Raw genomic sequence first — 6,219 nt, 5'->3', positions numbered from 1 at the left:
GTCGCGGCCCGCCCCGCCCTGCCGAGGCTGAGCCGGTGTCGGTCCTCGTCCGCCCCCGGGAAGTGTGGGGCGACCCGAGGTGAGGGCACAGGCGGGGCGGGGTGCCGCTGCCCACGCGGTCGCTCACGGAGTTTCCTCCCGCAGAGTCTCAGAAGCTGCAACTTACGGTGCCCTACAGGGTGGAGAGTGACGAGGATGGCGCGGCGCCCGCAGCGCAGGTACTGGCCCGCCGGCATTTTAGGGAGCTCCTGTCTGCTGCAGCTTGTGGCTGAAGTCGGTGCTCATCCCTTTCCTACCTGTGTTCTAATGTACTGTGCGAAAGAGCTTTTTTCTTTGAGTGACTTTTAAAACATTTCTCAAGTAATCCACGAATATCACTAACAGATTTTAAAACACAAACTCAAGAAAAATCCCTATACTCCCTAGATCACAAATAGCATAGAGTTTATTCACTGTTTCTCTCAAAACTATTCACATCTTAATATGTGTTCTATGAGGTCATACTATGTCTTATAAAATGATTTATATATATGATATCGTCATGCTTATACATACATGTATATGTACCATTAATCTGTTGTAAAACTAATATTTTAATCAAATTACTAAAGCATGTGCATTGTAAACTTAAGTTGAGACTATACAGAGGTGTCCGAAAAATGTGAATATCAACCTGTTTTTAAAGATAGTAAATATTAATGAAATGAATATTTAATGATATGCAAACACATACACGTACGTATTTTAATTATATTGAATGTTATTGACTTTTTAATTTATATATAAAATTAAGATTTATTTTTGTAATTAATATGGCTTTATGTATTTATTTGTCATATATTTGGTACAGGGTCTCACTACGCAGTTTGCACTGGTAGTGATCCTCCTGTTTTCAGCCTTTCCAGCCCTGGAATTACAGGCCTGCAGTACCACGCCTGGACTAGGTCGCCAGCTCCGCGTGTCCGGGGGTATGTCTGGCGCAGCATGTGGTACCAGTATTGTATCCTAGTCCTGCTCTTGCCTCAGCAGGCGCTTGGTCTGCTGAGCTATCTCACCAGTCCAATATGGCTTTGTTTTCCGTAAACACATGAAATCCCATAGATGTAACAATCAGCACTTTATCCAAGTTTTAGCACGTGGTTTCATAAACTTTCGAAAATTATGCTGTTAGGATTTTTTTCATAAATACTGCAAAATGTTTTCCATAAAAATTGCATTATTTGACAGTCATTATCAGAGAATGATGATGCATATCTTCCTGCACCTGCAACAGGCTTAGTTCAGTCTTCCTGACCTATGCTGACATGATCAGAAGGAATATCTCACTTTAGCCCATATTTTATTAAGCTTGAAGATTTGCTACATGCTTTTAGCAATCCTGACTACTTGATTTATATTTCTGGTTTCTTATTTTAACATCTCATGAATAAGAAATATATAAATTATTTCTTTTTGTATTTTAGGGAAGGATCTCCTGGGTGTTCAGGGACTCACTACTACATTGGACTCATAGTGATCCACCTGTTTACATCCTCCTAAGAGCTGGGATTACAGGAGTGCACCACCACACCCAGTCTCAATTGCCCTCTCATCCCGTCCCATGGGAAGGTCCAGCATGACAGGCCTGGGGATCGAACCCCAGGACCCAGCACCTGCCTGCAGGTGCTTTAATCTACTGAACTATTTGGCCAGCCCTTTAAATTTTTAAAAAGTTATAGCTTTTTACATTATAGAAATTGGAGTTTTTAAAAAAGAATTTAGAAGAGGAAAAGAAACCCCCCCAAAATAACAAAAGCAAAGACTAAAACAAAGCAACATAAAACAATAAAAATTGTACAGAATTTCAAAATAAGAATAGAAAATTAACAATTGTTATATTACATATTGTTATCAAATTTGTTGCTCAGACTACCAGATCTAGGCATACATACAAGATTGACCAAACAAGTAGAAACTGTTCCTTTCAATAAACCTTAATTTTTCTCCTTATCGTTTGTATATTTTAAAAATTTATGAGGGGGCTGGAGAGATGGAATAAGTGCTTCCCTGGCAAGCGCAAGGGCCTGAGTTCAATCCCCAGTTCTGAAGAAAAAAAAATTTAAAGAGAGTATAAAAGTAATACATAAGATATGACAAATGATAACACATTTTAAACAAAATGAAAGGTATTCAACAATGGTTGTTATATTGCACATTGCTGTCTTCAATGTAGTTGCTTAGATTACAGATATTAACATACAGAAGTTGGCATTTCTAACAAGTACTTTCTCCCTGAAAACTTTACTGCAGGTCACTTATATCATCAATATCAATCAGATGAGTTACACTCTCCAGGTTGAAAAACTGTAAGTGATCATTCTCCTTCTACAGTTGTTGGGTGTGACATTTCTATAATCACTATTTTACATTTATATTACGATTTTTAGGTTTAGTTTATTTTTTAGTACTTTGCAGTACAGAATGATTATATTCCTCCTGGGGAGTGGATACATGTACATGACACATCTCAATTCTTTTCTCAGCCGGGGAGATAGCTCAGTAGAATAAGTGCTTGCCTGGCAAGTACAAGGTCCTGAGTTCAATCCTGGGTATCAGAAAAAAAAAATCAGTTCTTTTCTCTATCTCTACACTCTCTATCTCTTGTTTTTTTCTCCTTTGCAAGAAATCTGTGTCTCTTTATTTATATTTTGGGTTTCTCTGTGCTAAATTGAGCTTTCTAAAGAGCATTGACATATTTGTTTTGAAAGTTATTTCTTCTTTGTAATTCACCATGTATTTTAGCCATGAAGTGTTTCATCTTCAGATTTTAAAATTGAATATTTGAGTCACATTCTATTCAAAAGGTATAAGTACTACAATATTTCATAAGTGGAAATGACTCTGTAACTCTAAAACAGTCACCAATGATTAATTATGGAAGTAATTTTATCAACATTTAATTTGATTGTACTTAAGATTTTACATATTTATAATCCTTAAGAATTTAATTTGATTTTGCTAAACCATTTTTGTCATTTTGCTACAGTATATACTTTTAATCTATTTTCCCTTTTTTTCATCCTATATGGAAATCTGTAAGAGCTATTTTATATATGTGTTGCCATACTTTAAAATTTCCTTTACTTAAAACACATGGAAACCAATGAAAAAATATTTTATTCTTTGCAAATGGGAGATTTGTTTAACTAGTGGTTCTTCTTTTTTTTCTCTTTCATTTTATGTATTTGGTATAGGGTCTCCCTATGCAGCTCTGACTTGTAGTGATCCTTCTGTTTTCAGTCTCCCCAGTGCTGGGATTATAGGCATGTGCCACCAGACTTGATCACAGGCTCAGTTGGCGTGACACGCGGGACCAGGAACAGAATGCTAGTCCCTGTGCTTGCCTTAGCAGGTGCTTAGTCTGTTGAACTATATTATCAGCCCCTAGCTAGAGGTTCTTATTTAGAAGTTCATAGTGCCTTTCCTCTGTGTCAAATTTTAACTAATTTGTTTGATAGATACCATTCCATAGTATATAAAATTGATAGGTAATCAAGATATTTTAAGGGATTTGAAACAATAAATTTCTGAAATAAATATCTGTATGAGTTTTCTTATAAATATGTAAGTCTACAGAGCTTCTGTTTTATAAACTTTCTGGATCAGAGTATAAACTGAGTTAATCTGAGTAACCTCTAAAGCAGATTTTTTTTTGAAGCAATAATGGCAATTTATTGTATACATGCTATACATAATAGCATGTATGATGTGCTAAAATATTTTTGCTCATCATCACTTCAGTTTGCATATATCTGAGTTTGATATTTTGGATCTTCCTGTGTGAGTTTGCCTAGTCAGTGTTTATAGTTTTTATTTTTATTATACCTTTCCAACTGAATGGTTAACAAAGCAACACACACACACACACACACACACACACACACACACACACAAACCAAACCCAAAACTGAGAATAATAACATTTAGATTCACCAAGTTGCCTGTCACATATGACAGGGGCAAAGCTATGCATTTATGTGCACAAGATGGGTAAGACAAAGATCCTGAGAATCTTCAGCAGGTTTTTGAAACAGTTTATTGGTAGTATTCTCACCCTGACTAGCTCTATATGTGTTGATGTCTGTAAACTGGGCAACTGCACTGAAGATAGCAATGTCTAATGGTAGGGTCATGCTTGGAATGCATGTCATTCTGGTCTTCTAAATACATACTGCTTGTCATGACATACCAAGTGCTGCCATACTGTCTCTCAAGTAAATGTTTGTTTAAAAGGTAAAAAGGGTAATAAATGAAAATGAGGCAACAAAAAATGTCTCAGGATTGTCCTGCTACAATGCTGTATATGGTTATATTCCTAAATTTCTGTGTAAAAATATGTAACTGTTTGTTCCTATTTTTTATTTAATTTTTTTCTTCCTATTCTGTAGGGACTTAACGTTTAACATATCAATACTTGATGGAAAATACCTGTTCCATGTTATGCCTAAGACGTTTATATTCAGACAGATAGTGACATTAAACTCACCTGCCTATGTTGTAGGGTAACAATAATGGCTTCTCTTCTGGAGGGTTAACAATCTAAGTTTCCAAACCAAAAATTATAGAAAAAGAAGGTCTGCAAGGACAGCCAACATTTTGGCCCTAGACTTTCAAGTCAGTGAGGACTCAGGACATAGGAGAACCTGTACTATAACATCCTGTAACTCAGTTATGTCCTAAATTTTCTGATGAAGGAGATTATGGTGACAGAGAGGAAAGTGATCGATGATGTAGAGTGTGTCTAAGGAGAGTCACATGGAGAGAAAACATTCTCTCAGGCTTTCATAGAGAGCAAATTGATCAAGCAATGGCCATGACTCATCCACATGGCTGACACTGACAAAAGATCTACAAAGTACAGGGTTTCAGGATAAATCCTGAAGAGATTTGACTGATTTGATAAATACAAAAGTTACATTTCTTTTTATATAGGTCTTGCTTTATCTTGGTCTTAACCATCCAGCAGAAAAGTATAAAAATGAAGTATAAAAAGTAAAGCCATATTAATATGCTGAGCTGTAAAAGGTTCAAGTCAACAACTTCTGACATTGCCAGTCCTATGGAAAACCCACTACTATTATGGACTACTGGACTATATTGGAATATTTTGCTGAATTCACACACCTAAAATATTTAAATGGCAATGAAATACCCATCTCTGACAAAACTAAACAAAAAAGGGGATTCAAATGAATGACCATTTTGTATGTGTATATTCAAAATAGGATAGATATACATCCACTTTTTCTTAATCAATAGAAACATTTGTTCTAATAATGTTTGTGGACAGGATATCATGTTTGCATCTTGTACTATGAATAACCACTAAGAAGACAACAATATGCAATGTATTAATTATTGAAACTGTCCTGCTAATCGGTTTTGAAACTGTCTCATTGTTATTTGTTTCTTAATAAAATTTTAGGTGCAGCATAGGTGAGACCCTCTTCCACCCCCTTGTGATGCCCCCCCCATTCTGCAGCACATCCCCTACCCCACCTGCTGAGTAGGAATTTCTGCTGCGTTCCAGGAACCCCCAGACCAAATCCTAGCCCAGGCCAGGTAAGTGTGTGGGAAAGCTTCCTGTTACCCTGCTCTGGTGGGACCTACTGGTTCCAGCCTAGGCGCAGAGTGGGTGAGACCCTCTTCCACACCCTTTGGACGCCCCCTCACCACTCCATAACACCTGCCCCACCCCTACGCTCCGAATAGGAATTTCTGAAGCGTTCCAGGAACCCCCAGAACCAGTCATAGCCCAGGCCCAGTGAGTGTGTGGGAGAGCTGCCTCTCCCCCCTACACCACCTTGTCCCCTTCAGACTCAGCTCAGGCCTGGCATACAGGCCTGGGTGAAACTCTGCAGCTGCAATCCCTGCGAGAGTGTAGGGGACAGAACCACACAGCTAGTACAGGAGAAGAACATCTGGCCAGAAGGGCATAACATGTTCACCCCCAAGGGCAGCAACAGGAAAGAGCTGAGCACAGCAGCCAGACCCAAGCCAGGCACAGCTGGATAAATCCAAACTTTGTAGATCTGTACCTGAACTTCAGTAGGTGCTAAGGTTATCACTGCAACAAAGATCTACAACAAAGGTCAGAAGACAGTGTTACACAAAATGATGAGAAGGAACAAAATGCAATCTCAGAACCCAAGCCCACCCATAACAAGTGCAGAGGACACT

The sequence above is a fragment of the Octodon degus genome, unplaced genomic scaffold (genome assembly GCF_000260255.1).
Source record: "Octodon degus isolate 3935 unplaced genomic scaffold, OctDeg1.0 scaffold00088, whole genome shotgun sequence".
Classification (NCBI taxonomy): Eukaryota; Metazoa; Chordata; class Mammalia; order Rodentia; family Octodontidae; genus Octodon; species Octodon degus.
Note: the sequence above shows the minus strand (reverse complement) of the source record.